Raw genomic sequence first — 23,507 nt, forward strand, 5'->3', positions numbered from 1 at the left:
TTATTATGGGATGAGCTAGGGACCATTGCACAGGAGCAAGGTATGAAATGTAAAGGTTACGCTACTGTGAATATATACACAGATTTACACACACACAGACACACACACACACACAGACACACACACACACACACACACACACACACACACACACACACACACACACACACACACACACACACACACACACACACACACACTTGCTATGGTGACCTGTCACAAGTGTGTGTATAAGAGCGCAGTGACAGCAGTGGTCTTTGTCAGGTCAGCTGGGCAGAGGCGTTGTGCTCCACACTAAACTGTCACATCCTGCTACCCTAATAGACAGGGGTACATGAGCACCTGGCCGTTCATTCGTGCTCTATCTCCGACCAAGCCACACTTCCACCACACATCTCTCTATGCAAAATAAAACCTGCACACTCCCACAAAAGACATAGACTACATTGCATTCGCCAAAAATGTCTTCTTTACTGTTTAAATATTACTTTTCTGAAACACGCTATTCTTGCTCAACCTCAACAGCCTACGTCAGAATCGTCATGTTGGCGTCTACTACGCCAACTACGTTCACTTAATGGGGCCAGTCCTTCACAGTGACACACGCGTTAGATCAACCACGCGACCGGGATGGTTTCTACCCCTCAATGTCGTGCCTACTCTACACTGCCATCCGAAGGCCCCTCCCCCTTTCACTGCTCCTGTGTGTGACCTGTGAACTACTCTCTGACTGCACTGTGGCTTGATTTATATGTGCGAGGTTGAAATGTAATGCACATAAATTAATTATAGGTCCAGCAAGCAAATCATGATTGTCTGTTTGTGCTCAATAGGTCACCATCACATTCCGATTTTAGGTGTTGTGTTTTCCATGACATTTATTTGGGCCAGTAGTTTCATATCTATCCTTTTTCCGACCAACACAGAACATGCTAACGGTGTTAGCGCGTTAGCATCCATCTTGCTTTTCATTTATATGTGCGAGGTGGAAATGTAATGCACATAAATTAATTATAGGTCCAGCAAGCAAATCATGATTGTCTGTTTGTGCTCAATAGGTCACCATCACATTCCGATTTTAGGTGTTGTGTTTTGTATGACACTTTGGCCAGTAGTTTCATATCTATCCTTTTTCCTTTGACCAACACAGACCATGCTAACGGTGTTAGCGCGTTAGCATCACACAGCTTACAGCGTCAGTGTTGCATGAATACTTTCAACCATGACAATGCCGACTACTTTTGCTACACACACTTCCCAAGGATTATGGAGATGTCTTTATTTTTTTTTTAAGGTTGAGAAATGAAATAATTATGGTCGTTTCTAATCTCAGCATTTCACAAGAGAAAGACGTGGATGCCTTTCGCTGCGCTGTTGGCGTTGCCATGTCTCATAGAAACAAGTAAATAGGTCTTTAAAAAGAATCCCAAAACAAGCGCATATAACAGGGGTCTGTAACCTATTTTAAATGAAGTGCCATGTTTTTATTTTCTAGATAGTGAGTCAGCCACAAGCTCACATCACAACAATAATCCATGTAATAATCACAATAACAATACTAATAATAATAATCATAATAATCCTGCTACCCTAATAGACAGGGGTACATAAGCACATGGCCGTTTATCCAACAGCTTTCTCCGACCCAACCACACTTTCACCACACATCTCTATATGCAAAATAAATTCGGCACACTCCCAGAATACATATAGGCTACATTTCATTGAAAGAAATGTCTTAATTACTGAATAAATATTACTTTTGTCAACCACGCCATTGTTGCTCAACATCACCAGCCTACGTCAGAATCGTCATGTTGGCGTCTACTACGCCAACTACGTTCACTTATTGGGGCCAGTCCTTCACAGTGACACACGCGTTAGATGAACCACGCGACCGGGATGGTTTCTACCCCTCAATGTCGTGCATTTGCTGCGCCCTTCTAATGCTGCGCCACGCCTACTCTATACTGCTCCATGCGACTCGAACAGCGTCAGCAGCAGCAGCTCCGAGCCTCCGTCAGAAAGGCTGCCCACAGCACTGCACAGCCCCACACCCAAATGAATCGAATGAATGAATAAGGCGCTTATATCGCTATTGCTCAGTGGATGGGACATTTACATTAAAAGCAATCGGATGGACGCGTGGATAACGGCATGGTTGTGTGCAATCGGAGGGAAAGCTTCCATAATCCATATAGCTTCCATGCTAGCTGCTTCAGACACAGGGGAGGGGAGGGAGAAATAGTGCGAAATAGCGCTTATGCAACAATTACCCTAAAACACAAACACCTCAACTCGATGTCATTGTGAATAAGAATTTCGAGCGAAATAATAATTTTTGGAAGGACACTTTCACCCAGTATGAAGCTAAATGTGGAAGCCGTGTGTGTCACACCAAAACGGCTGACCTATAGAATCCTGTAACCAGCCTCTCGCACTGCCTGCGAGTTGGCTCCGTCTAAGGCTCCGTCTTATGAGCAAATTTAGAACTTCCGGTCTGACAGCTAGCAGATTTAAGACATCCGGTTGCTTTCAGAATAAAATAAGATTATTTAATTCGTTAATTAAATAATTTTTACATTACATTATTAGTATTATTATTACATTACAGTTATTGTAAAGACACACATTATGTTTCTGTGTAAAAATAAGTAATTAAATAACATAAAAAAGTTATCTAAATGGATAAATGCTATTCACTGGAGTGCATGGACTTTATAAAGTGGACACTGGACAAAAGACGGCTCCGCCAGGCAACTATCTGGACATACCCACGCGTTTGGGAAGATGTCCTCTACCACCCCACAGTCTCCGCTAAGCGGGAGAGGTGTAAAATTCACAGCAGCAGAGCTTCTACTGGGGTCAATGCAAAAAAATGTACCGTTTCCGGACCCAGAATGGACACTGGACAAAGAGGCCTCCGCGAGGCAACTATCTGGACATACCCACGCGTCCGGGGAGATGTCCTCTACCACCCCACAGTCTCCGCTAAGCGGGAGAGGTGTAAAATTCAGAGCAGCAGACCTTCTATTGGGGTCAACACTCAAAAAAGTGCCGTTTCCAGACCCAGAATGGACACTGGACAAAGAGGCCTCCGCGAGGCAACTATCTGGACATACCCACGCGTCCGGGGAGATGTCCTCTACCACCCCACAGTCTCCGCTAAGCGAGAGAGGTGTAAAATTCAGAGCAGCAGAGCTTCTACTGGGGTCAATGCAAAATAAATTACCGTTTCCGGACCCAGACTGGACACTGGACAAAAGACGGCTCCGCGAGGCAACTATCTGGACATACCCACGCGTCCGGGGAGATGTCCTCTACCACCCCACAGTCTCCGCTAAGCGGGAGAGGTGTAAAATTCAGAGCAGCAGACCTTCTATTGGGGTCAACACTCAAAAAAGTGCCGTTTCCAGACCCAGAATGGACACTGGACAAAGAGGCCTCCGCGAGGCAACTATCTGGACATACCCACGCGTCCGGGGAGATGTCCTCTACCACCCCACAGTCTCCGCTAAGCGAGTAAATGGGTGCTTATATTTCTATGTGAAATGTGGTGATGCTGGCATCACAATAGATGCCAGCATCACGCTGCCTCCGTCTAATAAGCACATTTACAACTTCCTGTTTGGAAACCGAAACAGATGCTTCTGACATTTGCCTGTGCGTGCTTAATCGTTGTACTTCTGAACACATTTCCCAAATCTCAGTGATTTATCCACACATCGCTCTGTGTGTGTGTGTGTGTGTGTGTGTGTGTGTGTGTGTGTGTGTGTGTGTGTGTGTGTGTGTGTGTGTGTGTGTGTGTGTGTGTGTGTGTGTGTCGCGTCGCCCTCCAGCTGCAATTGCGAGTGTGCGCTGTGTGCAGGGCACACTACTGAGTTTAAAACCACAGCTGAAACATGAAGTGGAGTCTGTCAATTCCCGCAATTTCCTTCTTCCCATATTGCGCTGCAACGACACTAGGATTGAGCCCCCCGAAGGGGGGCGAAATTCTAGTTAATTATAGCTGAGGTCGTTACGGGTCTTTGGTCTAATTGATTCAGAGGCATCTGCTAACTGCCTCCTCTGGGGAAGGGAAATGGATGGGCCTGGTCTGGATGTGCGTGTTTTGGGATAAGGGGTGGGGCATGGGGTCCAGCTAGGCTATGTTTTTTGACGTCATGGATAGGTCACAACCTAAATGGATCAGGGGTCAGCCAGGGGTTATCAAATATGTATGTACACAGACAAATGTGTCCGTGGCAAAGACTTGGTATTGTCTGTGGCATTTCTTATAAAGTTCTTATTATCGTTTTAAATAATCAATTACATCAATTAGTTTGATTAACAGTTTCATCCCCTATAATATTAGTATTTAACCAGTAAGACGCGCAAACGCGGGAAGCGAACACAGCTCGTACATATTTGGGTTTTTTTAAGATCTTTTTTTTTTTTAAGTTAAGTTATTTTTAAGTTAAGTGTGGCACAATGCTGTGGCACACAGCTTGGCTGGGCTGCTGTGCGTTTAATTTGGTAATTCTTGACTTGAGCTTTCTTTGCATACCGTAACTGCTGTTACGAGGTTGATTGGGTGGCACCAGTGGCAGCTGGCATCAATTTAGGCCGATGTGCCGTAATTGTGAATGAAGTTATTAGCGCAAATATTAATTTAGCAATGGCATTGGTATTGGTTTCTCACTCATATAGGCAGGGGGCACGGGGAGCTCACACTGTGTGTGTGTGTGTGTGTGTGTGTGTGTGTGTGTGTGTGTGTGTGTCCAGCCTGCTCGTGCACTGTCTGCAGCTCATTAATAGGCTGGCCGTTATGTGTTAAAAAATAAAATCAAAATTCAAATCCGCCTCTTAAATAGCACAGTAAAGATGATAATAATATAATAGTTCTTTATAGATTTTGCTCTCAAAGTGCACCAAATTGAAGCATTTCCATCGCAAAAAAAAAATCTGTAAAGACCTGTTTGAATGCTCTCCAAGTGTGTTTATTTAGAGTCCCAGAATATTACAATAATTTTCCCCCGTTTCTCAGACTGCTGCTGTTCGTCCGGGCCCGGAAGGCTTATAATGTCCTTTCAGGTCAGGATATAATAATGACAGCTCGGCGCCAGGTCTTTCCCACCGTTCTCCCAGACGTATAAAGATGCATCAATATGATCTGTCTGTCTGGCTCTCCTCTGCACCCTGCATTATCTCCTGGCAAACATAGTCTCCTGCAGGCCTCTTCCTCCTCTTCCTCCTCACCACCGGTGGAGATAACAACGGAGACATGGAGGATAATGGGTTCGGCTGTATAGCCAATCGGATGCATCGTTTGCTCTTACAGAGAGGCTGTGGACAGAACAACAACATAGACGTAGACTCATATGACCCCTTTTTAGTCCATCTGTTTAAGTAAAGTATCGTAATTATTTACACATGGTTTACTTTTCTTGAATTACGATGTCATTATTCACATTGAGTGTCGCCTGGCGGACAAAAGTGGTGGAGCTTGGGTGCCGGGTGATTTGGCTTTTGGCTTCCATCTTGGGTGCTAATTAAAGCATAGCATGCCATGCTTTTTGTTATTGCTTAATGTAAGTCGCTCTGGATTAAGAGCGTTTGCTAAAAGCCTAAATTGTAAATTGACAGCATCAATGCTAGCGAGCTAGAAATGAGGTCCACCCTTGCTCTAGAAAACGCCAATGTTCCCACCGCGCTTACCGGATAATCAGAAAATACCTAGTCTGAACATCGCCAATCTGTTCAATGCCACGGACAGTGCATTAGTTTCAGGGGAAAAAGCGTGCTAAGTTGCGGCCTAAAACAGAAGCTAATGGCTATTGAGGAACAAAAGCAGTGCGGGCAATGCTATAGCGATATCAAACGCCTGCTTGTCACCTGTACCCACAGCGTCATTAATTTATAAGACAGGTTGGGTATACTCGTCAAACGGATCCAACGTGAATGGAAGTCATTGTTGTGTGTATAATATAGTGGTTCTTAAAGTGGAGTTCAGGGGTCCCCAGTGGTCATGCAACATGTTGTTGTGAGCTTGCAGATCTGCTATTTTTAACATATTTTGAAAACTCTTGAAAATCTGTGACAATACATACAAATCCTAGTTTTACTGGAGTCACTGGTACAACATATTTTCAGATGGGGGTCTAAAATAACATATATGTAAATGGCAACAGCTATAGCTAGTATAGGGGATGGTAAACAGCTGGTCAGTGGGATGGAGGGGTTTCATTCTATCATGAAGGCCAAAGGCTGTAGAGGATCATGTGAGTTTTAGGCAGATGGGAGCTGGGGGATCCAAAGTGCCCAGGAAGTATTTCATAATTGTATGTGCCTCAATGGATTCTGCAGCAGAGCCACATTAGCAAAAGTGAATTACAGCCTTCTGTGGCATCTAGGCAGAGATGGAGGAAAGCTTTGTGGGGAACAGAAGCGAGAAGGCATGGGGGGGGGGGGAGGAAAAGGGGAATGAAATCAATGAATTACAACATGAGGAGGAGAATGATTCAAATAGCAGCTTGAGCTTTCTTTGAAAGGGTTGGACTGTTGTATAACTTAAGATTGTTATGTTGTCAAACATGTTTTGCAAATGTAATGTGTTGGAGAACTAATCTTTCACACGCAATTTCCAATCCCGACTCTAGGGTAGTTTTATTATTACACTATTTTCTTTTTCATTTAGTCGATTGTAGTTTCTAGACGTTTAAATCTCCAAATATAGTTTTTGTTTTCTTTCTTTTTTCATGGCAAAAAACATCTTTTATATTATATTTATCTATATGGCCTATGCATTCATGTATGGTTGGAGAGTGGAACACTGCCATCAGCTTTCTAGGTCCTGTTGCCATGTGTGGGAGGAGACCTACTGTACCTGTTGCTACGCCTTGCCTCCAATCAATCTGGACCAACCATCTGCCGTCACCCCCACTATTTAAACAAGTGTTAGCACCTGTGCTCCCTGGCAGTGTATAACAGTTTGCAGTATCTTTGTGCACGCTGTCCAGAGCCGTTAGGTCTAAATTAATTGAGGACTGTGATGTCCATAATGTTGGTCCACTGAATGTTTAGTGTGGCCGCAGTTTCCCCTTGGTTCAGAACTGAACACATGTTATGCTTAAACTGTGAAAGTTGCACAGTAATGCTATTCAGGTAAGTTGTTAGGATCTGTCTTTCCACAGACCATGTCAGACCTGGCCACTCCCACTTTCCCTTCCACTCACACAGTCAGTTCACTCACCTGTCTCCAACCCCCTCGTCATCCCACCTGGACTCATTGCACTCACACTTTGTCAGTTCATACGTTGTTGTTATGTTGTCTACCCTGGAGCTCTTGACTTTGTCTCTGTTCCTCTGGACCCTGCCTTGAATACCTCTGGTAACTTGCTCGTACCTTTTTGTGTTTGCATTTTGGGATTACTTATCCTCTGCCCGTTTTTGTTGCCTTGCTTTTGTTCTGCATTTAATTAATACATTAGTGTTTGAACACTACTCCGCTGTTTGTTAGTCGTGACTGCATTTTGGGTTCAACACATTTTGACACCGTAACATAAGTAAAATATGAGAGCCTGCTTATTGTAAAGGCCACCTTTTGGATAGGTGAGTCAGTGCAGCCAGTGTGCTAGCCTTTACACCTTTATAACCCTTTTCATCTCGAGTTTGCTATTGGCAAGCCAGTGCTTTCTTTATTTTAAAGGTGAGGACAAGATTATTTTTGATTGTTTCTTTGAGTTGCTCCATATTATTTCTTACTATAACAAAGGAAAACTTACTGGATTGTAATAATTGTACTATTGTGATGTGGCATAAATGTCCTATAAAAATGTAAATTCCCTATCTGCCTGGGTCTCTGGATTGTAGTTCAGCAGAACACACCTCTTGATACTGTTAAGGCTTATCTAGGAAAACAAAAGCCTTATTTTAGATTAAACTGTAATGTTATTAAATTACTTTATTTTAAGTTCAGGGAGATGCCAGAGTTGAGTTGTCAGAAAGTGTTTGTGTCTTCAGGGAAGTTCAAGATATAAGAAGACTATACGTTCATCATTCTGACACGTCATCAACCACTCAAAATACCGTGATCGGGACATCCCTAATCAGGGGTATACACATATTTTAAGAAGTAGGCTATGTGAGTGTACAGAATATTGACTCAATATACCTGCACATGGCTAAACTGGTATCCCTTATCACGTGTTTCACAGTGCATTATCGATACTGAGCCATATTCCATTATCTCACCATAATGTCATAATGACTAAACGAGACAGGCTTTATTATCTCTCTGACCCTGAGAAAACCATTCGGGGATGAGGAAGTTCCTCAGGACGATGAGCCCGCCTAGCTCGGCTGCTCAGCGGCTCAATACTTATTGGATTGTGTACCCATTCCTACAGCTCGGGCAGGTCAAATAACCGGGATGTGTGGCGGACGCTAAGTGGTCCATCGATCAGTCAGCCCGACACTGGGCCTACCTACAGTAGATGTGATGGGACAAACCAGATAAGATGGACTTGGCAGGGCTGGACTAGATAGAATGCATTCCATCACATAGGGGCGAAACACTGCCTTGCCCGTGTCTCAATTTACAGTCAAAATTGTTCATTATAAATTACCCTTGTAGAAATTTGTTAACGTGGGTTGCCGTTCAGTTTTTGAACGAGAGTTGCTGAATGTGGGGTTTTTTCCCAAACAGATGAGGATTTAAATGTAAGTGTATGTGCCAGCGAGTGCGACCCAGTGCCGAAGATTAAGGGCCTGGCGAAGCCAGCTTTAGCCTTCCAATAAAACCAATCAGTGCTTTTAAGAGACTTCTGGTAGCAGTACTAGCAGCCTTAATGCCATATAGCATTACTTTGCCAACCACGTTTTACAAGTACCAAAAGAAGGCCTTCTCATGGACGAGGCAGAGGCCACACCCGGTGCTACAGCAGCTTGATGAGCCACTGTATTTTGCGGGACATAAGACCAGTAAGACGCCTGAGGGCGAGAAGCAACCTCGCCCTTTATCCGCCTGGGTGACAGCAGACTGCTGGGCGAGCGCTGGCGCTTTGGAATGGCAGCAGACCCAGGTCATAATGGCGCCAGTGTGGCTGGCTCACTGGCTGTCTGAGGCTGTGTGGCCATGTGTGAGGCTGAGTGTTCTACTGTTGATCGTTCTACTGTTATCGTCTGTCACAAAGACCATCGACTCTCTTATGGTCTTTGACCGTCTGGAGTTATTAGAAATCAAGGCTTCTGCACTGTCTGCATGGAATTTGGCCAGGATGAACAAAGGAACTTTTTTCCCCCTCTTTTAGCGGACATCCCTGAATACCTGTGGTGCGCAAAGGATTCCCCCCGGAGGCGTAAACGCAACAAGCGCAGAGGGACGCGAGCTGGCCGGCTAGTCCGGGTCAAAGCTTGGCTTGCGCTGTCCCCTGAATCGGTCCTGAATCTCCTCTCGGCGTGTCCCTGCCCCCTGAGCCAGGCGGCTCGCGCGGGCGGATCCCCCGTGACAACTAGCTGTGCGTTGCTAAACGCTAGATCAGTGAGTAATAAGACTTTCATCCTGAATAACTTTTTCTCATCCCACGCATTGGATATCCTCTTTCTGACGGAAACCTGGATACAACAACTTTAACCGAACTTTAACCTCCCGACTGTACTGTTATAAACTCTCTGACAGGTCGAGCAGGAGGAATAGCTGCTATTTTCAAAAACGCTCTTTATTGTAAACCAATTGCCTCACCCTGCATGTACACTCAAGACACTGCCCCCACTGCCACCCTTAGAACGCCATATGGAGCTGACCTGTTCTGACATTCCATTTGTTGATCTGACCTCATCAAACCTTGTACACTCAAGACACGCTCCCAGTACAGAATTAATTCCATATGTTGATCTGACCCCCCCATGCCAAAGCGCCTGCGCTCTCCAATCCAATCCACTTTATTATATTTCACAACTCGGGGTTTACAAAGTGCTGTACAGAAAGTTAAAAGCTACTGTAAAGCTAAAACAGAAAACAGCAAAAACACACATAACAAAGCCAAACAAAAACACAGAGAACTCAAACGGAATTGAAAGCCAAGGTTAAGGCGAGATTTAAAAGTCTTGATGGTGCCGGGCCTGTTGATAACTCTAGTTTAAATGTTAGAGTTTAAATGGACAGGTATCAGTCAATGCTTCCCACTAAATGTTATTAATTGTGATAAATGTTATTTTACTGCTTAAAATCTTGAAATCAATTTTGTCCCTTACTGTCCCCAATGTTACGTAAATGTCCCCTGACTATTTCTCTAGCCAAATTACTTCAGAAAGTAGCAGATATTTTCACTAGCATAAAAGTATCACTGTATAATTTGCCTTTTTTTAATGTTTTAGGTTGCATTACTGATGTGGTAAAGCATAAATGTCCCCCCTGTTGCGCTTAATTATAGAGTAAATTAATTCTGAAAATATGGTTGATAAATATATATTAAAATCTTACAATGCGATACCATATTCTTCATGAGAAGTAATGGCCATCTTTAGCATACAAATGTCCCCCCTGTGTCCAACATTTGTCCTCCCTGTTACAGTGTCAACAGATTTTTACATGGAAAACTTGGAATAATGCATTAAGCTGGACAAATATATTTTTCTGAAAGCTGAACATGTCCTCTTTCAGAAAATAATAAATAATAATAATGTAAAAACAAGCCCAAATTGATTAAATCAATTAATTACCAGCTGCATTATTATCTGTGGGTCTGCTGCAGACGTTATGCTCCGCTGTTATGCTCAAATTAGTGACCCTTAAGAATTCTGAATCCACGTTAGGCTTGAAATATGCAGGCTTGGCAACAGAGCAGGCTCAGCAGAAAATGATCTCCAGTGCAGTGTGTACTACCCGGTCGGAACTTTGGCAAGCTCATATTGACCAGCTTGCAGCTGGTAAAAAAAGTTACTAGGCTGAAATGGCAACGAATAGTAGGAATTAACCATTTGCAAACATATTCAGCCTCATTTATATTTTGTTGAATGACTTGATTTGCTTATGTTTTGTGTAGGCTACAGTAGGCTTGTGTTTGTGATAAAATTAATGAAGTTGAATAATTAGTTGTTGCTAATGGTTAGGTTAGCAACAACTGAGTGCTAACCCTGAGTGTTGTTCCAGGGTGTTGCAGAATAATTGGCTAATAATTGGAATTCATGATGCTATTCTTGATGAATGTATGAATGTGTGTGTGGAGACGGACGGGGTTATGTTTAAAATACCTTCTTATTTTCAGGCCATGGATTAGAGGCGTACGATATGGGCTATAGCCAATGGTCCAAAATGATAAGAAACGAGGATAACTTTTTTTTTCAAAATTTCAAAAAACATGGGCTATAACCCATCGTTTTTGTCAAATTGCGGAATTGCGGAAATGGTAATTGCAGAAATTGCGGTAATGGAAATTGCGGTCCAAAATGGTCCAAAATGATGAGAAACGAGGATAACTTTTTTTTTTCAAAATTTCAAAAAACATGGGCTATAACCCATCGTTTTTGTCATTTCGTCATTTTTTTCAAATCTTCAAAAATGATGAAAAACTGCGCGCTATAGTATGCCGTACGATATGGGCTATAGCCAACGGTCCAAAATGATGAGAAACGAGGCTAACTTTTTTTTTCAAAATTTCAAAAAACATGGGCTATAACCCATCGTTTTTGTCATTTCGTCATTTTTTTCAAATCTTCAAAAATGATGAAAAACTGCGCGCTATAGTATGCCGTACGATATGGGCTATCGCCCACGGTCCAAAATGATGAGAAACGAGGCTAACTTTTTTTTTCAAAATTTCAAAAAACATGGGCTATAACCCATCGTTTTTGTCATTTCGTCATTTTTTTAAAATCTTCAAAAATGATGAAAAACTGCGCGCTATAGTATGCCGTACGATATGGGCTATAGCCCACGGTCCAAAATGATGAGAAACGAGGCTAACTTTTTTTTTCAAAATTTCAAAAAACATGGGCTATAACCCATCGTTTTTGTCATTTCGTCATTTTTTTCAAATCTTCAAAAATGATGAAAAACTGCGCGCTATAGTATGCCGTACGATATGGGCTATAGCCCACGGTCCAAAATGATGAGAAACGAGGCTAACTTTTTTTTCCAAAATTTCAAAAAACATGGGCTATAACCCATCGTTTTTGTCATTTCGTCATTTTTTTCAAATCTTCAAAAATGATGAAAAACTGCGCGCTATAGTATGCCGTACGATATGGGCTATAGCCCACTGTCCAAAATGATGAGAAACGAGGCTAACTGTTTTTTTCAAAATTTCAAAAAACATGGGCTATAACCCATCGTTTTTGTCATTTCGTCATTTTTTCAAATCTTCAAAAATGATGAAAAACTGCGCGCTATAGTATGCCGTACGATATGGGCTATAGCCCACGGTCCAAAATGATAAGAAACAAGGCTAACTTTTTTTTTCAAAATTTCAAAAAACATGGGCTATAACCCATCGTTTTTGTCATTTCGTCATTTTTTTCAAATCTTCAAAAATGATGAAAAACTGCGCGCTATAGTATGCCGTACGATATGGGCTATAGCCCACTGTCCAAAATGATGAGAAACGAGGCTAACTTTTTTTTTCAAAATTTCAAAAAACATGGGCTATAACCCATCGTTTTTGTCATTTCGTCATTTTTTTAAATCTTCAAAAATGATGAAAAACTGCGCGCTATAGTATGCCGTACGATATGGGCTATAGCCCACGGTCCAAAATGATGAGAAACGAGGCTAACTTTTTTTTTCAAAATTTCAAAAAACATGGGCTATAACCCATCGTTTTTGTCATTTCGTCATTTTTTTCAAATCTTCAAAAATGATGAAAAACTGCGCGCTATAGTATGCCGTACGATATGGGCTATAGCCCACGGTCCAAAATGATGAGAAACGAGGCTAACTTTTTTTTTCAAAATTTCAAAAAACATGGGCTATAACCCATCGTTTTTGTCATTTCGTCATTTTTTTCAAATCTTCAAAAATGATGAAAAACTGCGCGCTATAGTATGCCGTACGATATGGGCTATAGCCCACGGTCCAAAATGATGAGAAACGAGGCTAACTTTTTTTTTTCAAAATTTCAAAAAACATGGGCTATAACCCATCGTTTTTGTCATTTCGTCATTTTTTTCAAATCTTCAAAAATGATGAAAAACTGCGCGCTATAGTATGCCGTACGATATGGGCTATCGCCCACGGTCCAAAATGATGAGAAACGAGGCTAACTTTTTTTTTCAAAATTTCAAAAAACATGGGCTATAACCCATCGTTTTTGTCATTTCGTCATTTTTTTCAAATCTTCAAAAATGATGAAAAACTGCGCGCTATAGTATGCCGTACGATATGGGCTATAGCCCACGGTCCAAAATGATGAGAAACGAGGCTAACTTTTTTTTTCAAATTTTCAAAAAACATGGGCTATAACCCATCGTTTTTGTCATTTCGTCATTTTTTCAAATCTTCAAAAATGATGAAAAACTGCGCGCTATAGTATGCCGTACGATATGGGCTATAGCCCACGGTCCAAAATGATGAGAAACGAGGCTAACTTTTTTTTTCAAAATTTCAAAAAACATGGGCTATAACCCATCGTTTTTGTCATTTCGTCATTTTTTTCAAATCTTCAAAAATGATGAAAAACTGCGCGCTATAGTATGCCGTACGATATGGGCTATAGCCCACTGTCCAAAATGATGAGAAACGAGGCTAACTTTTTTTTTTCAAAATTTCAAAAAACATGGGCTATAACCCATCGTTTTTGTCATTTCGTCATTTTTTTCAAATCTTCAAAAATGATGAAAAACTGCGCGCTATAGTATGCCGTACGATATGGGCTATAGCCCACGGTCCAAAATGATGAGAAACTAGGCTAACTTTTTTTTTCAAAATTTCAAAAAACATGGGCTATAACCCATCGTTTTTGTCATTTCGTCATTTTTTTCAAATCTTCAAAAATGATGAAAAACTGCGCGCTATAGTATGCCGTACGATATGGGCTATAGCCCACGGTCCAAAATGATGAGAAACGAGGCTAACTTTTTTTTTCAAAATTTCAAAAAACATGGGCTATAACCCATCGTTTTTGTCATTTCGTCATTTTTTTCAAATCTTCAAAAATGATGAAAAACTGCGCGCTATAGTATGCCGTACGATATGGGCTATCGCCCACGGTCCAAAATGATGAGAAACGAGGCTAACTTTTTTTTTCAAAATTTCAAAAAACATGGGCTATAACCCATCGTTTTTGTCATTTCGTCATTTTTTTCAAATCTTCAAAAATGATGAAAAACTGCGCGCTATAGTATGCCGTACGATATGGGCTATAGCCCACGGTCCAAAATGATGAGAAACGAGGCTAACTTTTTTTTTCAAAATTTCAAAAAACATGGGCTATAACCCATCGTTTTTGTCATTTCGTCATTTTTTTCAAATCTTCAAAAATGATGAAAAACTGCGCGCTATAGTATGCCGTACGATATGGGCTATAGCCCACGGTCCAAAATGATGAGAAACGAGGCTAACTTTTTTTTTCAAAATTTCAAAAAACATGGGCTATAACCCATCGTTTTTGTCATTTCGTCATTTTTTTCAAATCTTCAAAAATGATGAAAAACTGCGCGCTATAGTATGCCGTACGATATGGGCTATCGCCCACGGTCCAAAATGATGAGAAACGAGGCTAACTTTTTTTTTCAAAATTTCAAAAAACATGGGCTATAACCCATCGTTTTTGTCATTTCGTCATTTTTTTTAAAATCTTCAAAAATGATGAAAAACTGCGCGCTATAGTATGCCGTACGATATGGGCTATAGCCCACGGTCCAAAATGATGAGAAACGAGGCTAACTTTTTTTTTCAAAATTTCAAAAAACATGGGCTATAACCCATCGTTTTTGTCATTTCGTCATTTTTTTCAAATCCTCAAAAATGATGAAAAACTGCGCGCTATAGTATGCCGTACGATATGGGCTATAGCCCACGGTCCAAAATGTTGAGAAACGAGGCTAACTTTTTTTTTCAAAATTTCAAAAAACATGGGCTATAACCCATCGTTTTTGTCATTTCGTCATTTTTTTCAAATCTTCAAAAATGATGAAAAACTGCGCGCTATAGTATGCCGTACGATATGGGCTATAGCCCACTGTCCAAAATGATGAGAAACGAGGCTAACTGTTTTTTTCAAAATTTCAAAAAACATGGGCTATAACCCATCGTTTTTGTCATTTCGTCATTTTTTCAAATCTTCAAAAATGATGAAAAACTGCACGCTATAGTATGCCGTACGATATGGGCTATAGCCCACGGTCCAAAATGATGAGAAACAAGGCTAACTTTTTTTTTCAAAATTTCAAAAAACATGGGCTATAACCCATCGTTTTTGTCATTTCGTCATTTTTTTCAAATCTTCAAAAATGATGAAAAACTGCGCGCTATAGTATGCCGTACGATATGGGCTATAGCCCACTGTCCAAAATGATGAGAAACGAGGCTAACTTTTTTTTTCAAAATTTCAAAAAACATGGGCTATAACCCATCGTTTTTGTCATTTCGTCATTTTTTTAAATCTTCAAAAATGATGAAAAACTGCGCGCTATAGTATGCCGTACGATATGGGCTATAGCCCACGGTCCAAAATGATGAGAAACGAGGCTAACTTTTTTTTTCAAAATTTCAAAAAACATGGGCTATAACCCATCGTTTTTGTCATTTCGTCATTTTTTTCAAATCTTCAAAAATGATGAAAAACTGCGCGCTATAGTATGCCGTACGATATGGGCTATAGCCCACGGTCCAAAATGATGAGAAACGAGGCTAACTTTTTTTTTCAAAATTTCAAAAAACATGGGCTATAACCCATCGTTTTTGTCATTTCGTCATTTTTTTCAAATCTTCAAAAATGATGAAAAACTGCGCGCTATAGTATGCCGTACGATATGGGCTATAGCCCACGGTCCAAAATGATGAGAAACGAGGCTAACTTTTTTTTTCAAAATTTCAAAAAACATGGGCTATAACCCATCGTTTTTGTCATTTCGTCATTTTTTTCAAATCTTCAAAAATGATGAAAAACTGCGCGCTATAGTATGCCGTACGATATGGGCTATAGCCCACGGTCCAAAATGATGAGAAACGAGGCTAACTTTTTTTTTCAAAATTTCAAAAAACATGGGCTATAACCCATCGTTTTTGTCATTTCGTCATTTTTTTCAAATCTTCAAAAATGATGAAAAACTGCGCGCTATAGTATGCCGTACGATATGGGCTATAGCCCACGGTCCAAAATGATGAGAAACGAGGCTAACTTTTTTTTTCAAAATTTCAAAAAACATGGGCTATAACCCATCGTTTTTGTCATTTCGTCATTTTTTTCAAATCTTCAAAAATGATGAAAAACTGCGCGCTATAGTATGCCGTACGATATGGGCTATCGCCCACGGTCCAAAATGATGAGAAACGAGGCTAACTTTTTTTTTCAAAATTTCAAAAAACATGGGCTATAACCCATCGTTTTTGTCATTTCGTCATTTTTTTCAAATCTTCAAAAATGATGAAAAACTGCGCGCTATAGTATGCCGTACGATATGGGCTATAGCCCACGGTCCAAAATGATGAGAAACGAGGCTAACTTTTTTTTTCAAATTTTCAAAAAACATGGGCTATAACCCATCGTTTTTGTCATTTCGTCATTTTTTCAAATCTTCAAAAATGATGAAAAACTGCGCGCTATAGTATGCCGTACGATATGGGCTATAGCCCACGGTCCAAAATGATGAGAAACGAGGCTAACTTTTTTTTTCAAAATTTCAAAAAACATGGGCTATAACCCATCGTTTTTGTCATTTCGTCATTTTTTTCAAATCTTCAAAAATGATGAAAAACTGCGCGCTATAGTATGCCGTACGATATGGGCTATAGCCCACTGTCCAAAATGATGAGAAACGAGGCTAACTTTTTTTTTTCAAAATTTCAAAAAACATGGGCTATAACCCATCGTTTTTGTCATTTCGTCATTTTTTTCAAATCTTCAAAAATGATGAAAAACTGCGCGCTATAGTATGCCGTACGATATGGGCTATAGCCCACGGTCCAAAATGATGAGAAACTAGGCTAACTTTTTTTTTCAAAATTTCAAAAAACATGGGCTATAACCCATCGTTTTTGTCATTTCGTCATTTTTTTCAAATCTTCAAAAATGATGAAAAACTGCGCGCTATAGTATGCCGTACGATATGGGCTATAGCCCACGGTCCAAAATGATGAGAAACGAGGCTAACTTTTTTTTTCAAAATTTCAAAAAACATGGGCTATAACCCATCGTTTTTGTCATTTCGTCATTTTTTTCAAATCTTCAAAAATGATGAAAAACTGCGCGCTATAGTATGCCGTACGATATGGGCTATCGCCCACGGTCCAAAATGATGAGAAACGAGGCTAACTTTTTTTTTCAAAATTTCAAAAAACATGGGCTATAACCCATCGTTTTTGTCATTTCGTCATTTTTTTCAAATCTTCAAAAATGATGAAAAACTGCGCGCTATAGTATGCCGTACGATATGGGCTATAGCCCACGGTCCAAAATGATGAGAAACGAGGCTAACTTTTTTTTTCAAAATTTCAAAAAACATGGGCTATAACCCATCGTTTTTGTCATTTCGTCATTTTTTTCAAATCTTCAAAAATGATGAAAAACTGCGCGCTATAGTATGCCGTACGATATGGGCTATAGCCCACGGTCCAAAATGATGAGAAACGAGGCTAACTTTTTTTTTCAAAATTTCAAAAAACATGGGCTATAACCCATCGTTTTTGTCATTTCGTCATTTTTTTCAAATCTTCAAAAATGATGAAAAACTGCGCGCTATAGTATGCCGTACGATATGGGCTATCGCCCACGGTCCAAAATGATGAGAAACGAGGCTAACTTTTTTTTTCAAAATTTCAAAAAACATGGGCTATAACCCATCGTTTTTGTCATTTCGTCATTTTTTTAAAATCTTCAAAAATGATGAAAAACTGCGCGCTATAGTATGCCGTACGATATGGGCTATAGCCCACGGTCCAAAATGATGAGAAACGAGGCTAACTTTTTTTTTCAAAATTTCAAAAAACATGGGCTATAACCCATCGTTTTTGTCATTTCGTCATTTTTTTCAAATCCTCAAAAATGATGAAAAACTGCGCGCTATAGTATGCCGTACGATATGGGCTATAGCCCACGGTCCAAAATGTTGAGAAACGAGGCTAACTTTTTTTTTCAAAATTTCAAAAAACATGGGCTATAACCCATCGTTTTTGTCATTTCGTCATTTTTTTCAAATCTTCAAAAATGATGAAAAACTGCGCGCTATAGTATGCCGTACGATATGGGCTATAGCCCACTGTCCAAAATGATGAGAAACGAGGCTAACTGTTTTTTTCAAAATTTCAAAAAACATGGGCTATAACCCATCGTTTTTGTCATTTCGTCATTTTTTCAAATCTTCAAAAATGATGAAAAACTGCACGCTATAGTATGCCGTACGATATGGGCTATAGCCCACGGTCCAAAATGATGAGAAACAAGGCTAACTTTTTTTTTCAAAATTTCAAAAAACATGGGCTATAACCCATCGTTTTTGTCATTTCGTCATTTTTTTCAAATCTTCAAAAATGATGAAAAACTGCGCGCTATAGTATGCCGTACGATATGGGCTATAGCCCACTGTCCAAAATGATGAGAAACGAGGCTAACTTTTTTTTTCAAAATTTCAAAAAACATGGGCTATAACCCATCGTTTTTGTCATTTCGTCATTTTTTTAAATCTTCAAAAATGATGAAAAACTGCGCGCTATAGTATGCCGTACGATATGGGCTATAGCCCACGGTCCAAAATGATGAGAAACGAGGCTAACTTTTTTTTTCAAAATTTCAAAAAACATGGGCTATAACCCATCGTTTTTGTCATTTCGTCATTTTTTTCAAATCTTCAAAAATGATGAAAAACTGCGCGCTATAGTATGCCGTACGATATGGGCTATAGCCCACGGTCCAAAATGATGAGAAACGAGGCTAACTTTTTTTTTCAAAATTTCAAAAAACATGGGCTATAACCCATCGTTTTTGTCATTTCGTCATTTTTTTCAAATCTTCAAAAATGATGAAAAACTGCGCGCTATAGTATGCCGTACGATATGGGCTATAGCCCACGGTCCAAAATGATGAGAAACGAGGCTAACTTTTTTTTTCAAAATTTCAAAAAACATGGGCTATAACCCATCGTTTTTGTCATTTCGTCATTTTTTTCAAATCTTCAAAAATGATGAAAAACTGCGCGCTATAGTATGCCGTACGATATGGGCTGTAGCCCACGGTCCAAAATGATGAGAAACGAGGCTAACTTCTTTTTTCAAAATTTCAAAAAACATGGGCTATAACCCATCGTTTTTGTCATTTCGTCATTTTTTTCAAATCTTCAAAAATGATGAAAAACTGCGCGCTATAGTATGCCGTACGATATGGGCTATAGCCCACGGTCCAAAATGATGAGAAACGAGGCTAACTTTTTTTTTCAAAATTTCAAAAAACATGGGCTATAACCCATCGTTTTTGTCATTTCGTCAGTTTTTTCAAATCTTCAAAAATGATGAAAAACTGCGCGCTATAGTATGCCGTACGATATGGGCTATAGCCCACGGTCCAAAATGATGAGAAACGAGGCTAACTTTTTTTTCCAAAATTTCAAAAAACATGGGCTATAACCCATCGTTTTTGTCATTTCGTCATTTTTTTCAAATCTTCAAAAATGATGAAAAACTGCGCGCTATAGTATGCCGTACGATATGGGCTATAGCCCACGGTCCAAAATGATGAGAAACGAGGCTAACTTTTTTTTTTCAAAATTTCAAAAAACATGGGCTATAACCCATCGTTTTTGTCATTTCGTCATTTTTTTCAAATCTTCAAAAATGATGAAAAACTGCGCGCTATAGTATGCCGTACGATATGGGCTATAGCCCACGGTCCAAAATGATGAGAAACGAGGCTAACTTTTTTTTTCAAAATTTCAAAAAACATGGGCTATAACCCATCGTTTTTGTCATTTCGTCATTTTTTTCAAATCTTCAAAAATGATGAAAAACTGCGCGCTATAGTATGCCGTACGATATGGGCTATAGCCCACGGTCCAAAATGATGAGAAACGAGGCTAACTTTTTTTTTCAAAATTTCAAAAAACATGGGCTATAACCCATCGTTTTTGTCATTTCGTCATTTTTTTCAAATCTTCAAAAATGATGAAAAACTGCGCGCTATAGTATGCCGTACGATATGGGCTATCGCCCACGGTCCAAAATGATGAGAAACGAGGCTAACTTTTTTTTTCAAAATTTCAAAAAACATGGGCTATAACCCATCGTTTTTGTCATTTCGTCATTTTTTTTAAAATCTTCAAAAATGATGAAAAACTGCGCGCTATAGTATGCCGTACGATATGGGCTATAGCCCACGGTCCAAAATGATGAGAAACGAGGCTAACTTTTTTTTTCAAAATTTCAAAAAACATGGGCTATAACCCATCGTTTTTGTCATTTCGTCATTTTTTTCAAATCCTCAAAAATGATGAAAAACTGCGCGCTATAGTATGCCGTACGATATGGGCTATAGCCCACGGTCCAAAATGATGAGAAACGAGGCTAACTTTTTTTTTCAAAATTTCAAAAAACATGGGCTATAACCCATCGTTTTTGTCATTTCGTCATTTTTTTCAAATCTTCAAAAATGATGAAAAACTGCGCGCTATAGTATGCCGTACGATATGGGCTATAGCCCACTGTCCAAAATGATGAGAAACGAGGCTAACTGTTTTTTTCAAAATTTCAAAAAACATGGGCTATAACCCATCGTTTTTGTCATTTCGTCATTTTTTCAAATCTTCAAAAATGATGAAAAACTGCACGCTATAGTATGCCGTACGATATGGGCTATAGCCCACGGTCCAAAATGATGAGAAACAAGGCTAACTTTTTTTTTCAAAATTTCAAAAAACATGGGCTATAACCCATCGTTTTTGTCATTTCGTCATTTTTTTCAAATCTTCAAAAATGATGAAAAACTGCGCGCTATAGTATGCCGTACGATATGGGCTATAGCCCACTGTCCAAAATGATGAGAAACGAGGCTAACTTTTTTTTTCAAAATTTCAAAAAACATGGGCTATAACCCATCGTTTTTGTCATTTCGTCATTTTTTTCAAATCTTCAAAAATGATGAAAAACTGCGCGCTATAGTATGCCGTACGATATGGGCTATAGCCCACGGTCCAAAATGATGAGAAACGAGGCTAACTTTTTTTTTCAAAATTTCAAAAAACATGGGCTATAACCCATCGTTTTTGTCATTTCGTCATTTTTTTCAAATCTTCAAAAATGATGAAAAACTGCGCGCTATAGTATGCCGTACGATATGGGCTATCGCCCACGGTCCAAAATGATGAGAAACGAGGCTAACTTTTTTTTTCAAAATTTCAAAAAACATGGGCTATAACCCATCGTTTTTGTCATTTCGTCATTTTTTTTAAAATCTTCAAAAATGATGAAAAACTGCGCGCTATAGTATGCCGTACGATATGGGCTATAGCCCACGGTCCAAAATGATGAGAAACGAGGCTAACTTTTTTTTTCAAAATTTCAAAAAACATGGGCTATAACCCATCGTTTTTGTCATTTCGTCATTTTTTTCAAATCCTCAAAAATGATGAAAAACTGCGCGCTATAGTATGCCGTACGATATGGGCTATAGCCCACGGTCCAAAATGATGAGAAACGAGGCTAACTTTTTTTTTCAAAATTTCAAAAAACATGGGCTATAACCCATCGTTTTTGTCATTTCGTCATTTTTTTCAAATCTTCAAAAATGATGAAAAACTGCGCGCTATAGTATGCCGTACGATATGGGCTATAGCCCACTGTCCAAAATGATGAGAAACGAGGCTAACTGTTTTTTTCAAAATTTCAAAAAACATGGGCTATAACCCATCGTTTTTGTCATTTCGTCATTTTTTCAAATCTTCAAAAATGATGAAAAACTGCACGCTATAGTATGCCGTACGATATGGGCTATAGCCCACGGTCCAAAATGATGAGAAACAAGGCTAACTTTTTTTTTCAAAATTTCAAAAAACATGGGCTATAACCCATCGTTTTTGTCATTTCGTCATTTTTTTCAAATCTTCAAAAATGATGAAAAACTGCGCGCTATAGTATGCCGTACGATATGGGCTATAGCCCACTGTCCAAAATGATGAGAAACGAGGCTAACTTTTTTTTTCAAAATTTCAAAAAACATGGGCTATAACCCATCGTTTTTGTCATTTCGTCATTTTTTTAAATCTTCAAAAATGATGAAAAACTGCGCGCTATAGTATGCCGTACGATATGGGCTATAGCCCACGGTCCAAAATGATGAGAAACGAGGCTAACTTTTTTTTTCAAAATTTCAAAAAACATGGGCTATAACCCATCGTTTTTGTCATTTCGTCATTTTTTTCAAATCTTCAAAAATGATGAAAAACTGCGCGCTATAGTATGCCGTACGATATGGGCTATAGCCCACGGTCCAAAATGATGAGAAACGAGGCTAACTTTTTTTTTCAAAATTTCAAAAAACATGGGCTATAACCCATCGTTTTTGTCATTTCGTCATTTTTTTCAAATCTTCAAAAATGATGAAAAACTGCGCGCTATAGTATGCCGTACGATATGGGCTATAGCCCACGGTCCAAAATGATGAGAAACGAGGCTAACTTTTTTTTTCAAAATTTCAAAAAACATGGGCTATAACCCATCGTTTTTGTCATTTCGTCATTTTTTTCAAATCTTCAAAAATGATGAAAAACTGCGCGCTATAGTATGCCGTACGATATGGGCTGTAGCCCACGGTCCAAAATGATGAGAAACGAGGCTAACTTCTTTTTTCAAAATTTCAAAAAACATGGGCTATAACCCATCGTTTTTGTCATTTCGTCATTTTTTTCAAATCTTCAAAAATGATGAAAAACTGCGCGCTATAGTATGCCGTACGATATGGGCTATAGCCCACGGTCCAAAATGATGAGAAACGAGGCTAACTTTTTTTTTCAAAATTTCAAAAAACATGGGCTATAACCCATCGTTTTTGTCATTTCGTCAGTTTTTTCAAATCTTCAAAAATGATGAAAAACTGCGCGCTATAGTATGCCGTACGATATGGGCTATAGCCCACGGTCCAAAATGATGAGAAACGAGGCTAACTTTTTTTTTCAAAATTTCAAAAAACATGGGCTATAACCCATCGTTTTTGTCATTTTGTCATTTTTTTCAAATCTTCAAAAATGATGAAAAACTGCGCGCTATAGTATGCCGTACGATATGGGCTATAGCCCACGGTCCAAAATGATGAGAAACGAGGCTAACTTTTTTTTTCAAAATTTCAAAAAACATGGGCTATAACCCATCGTTTTTGTCATTTCGTCATTTT

This window comes from Protomyctophum bolini (genome assembly GCF_963924005.1).
Source record: "Protomyctophum bolini genome assembly, chromosome: 11".
Lineage (NCBI taxonomy): Eukaryota > Metazoa > Chordata > Actinopteri > Myctophiformes > Myctophidae > Protomyctophum > Protomyctophum bolini.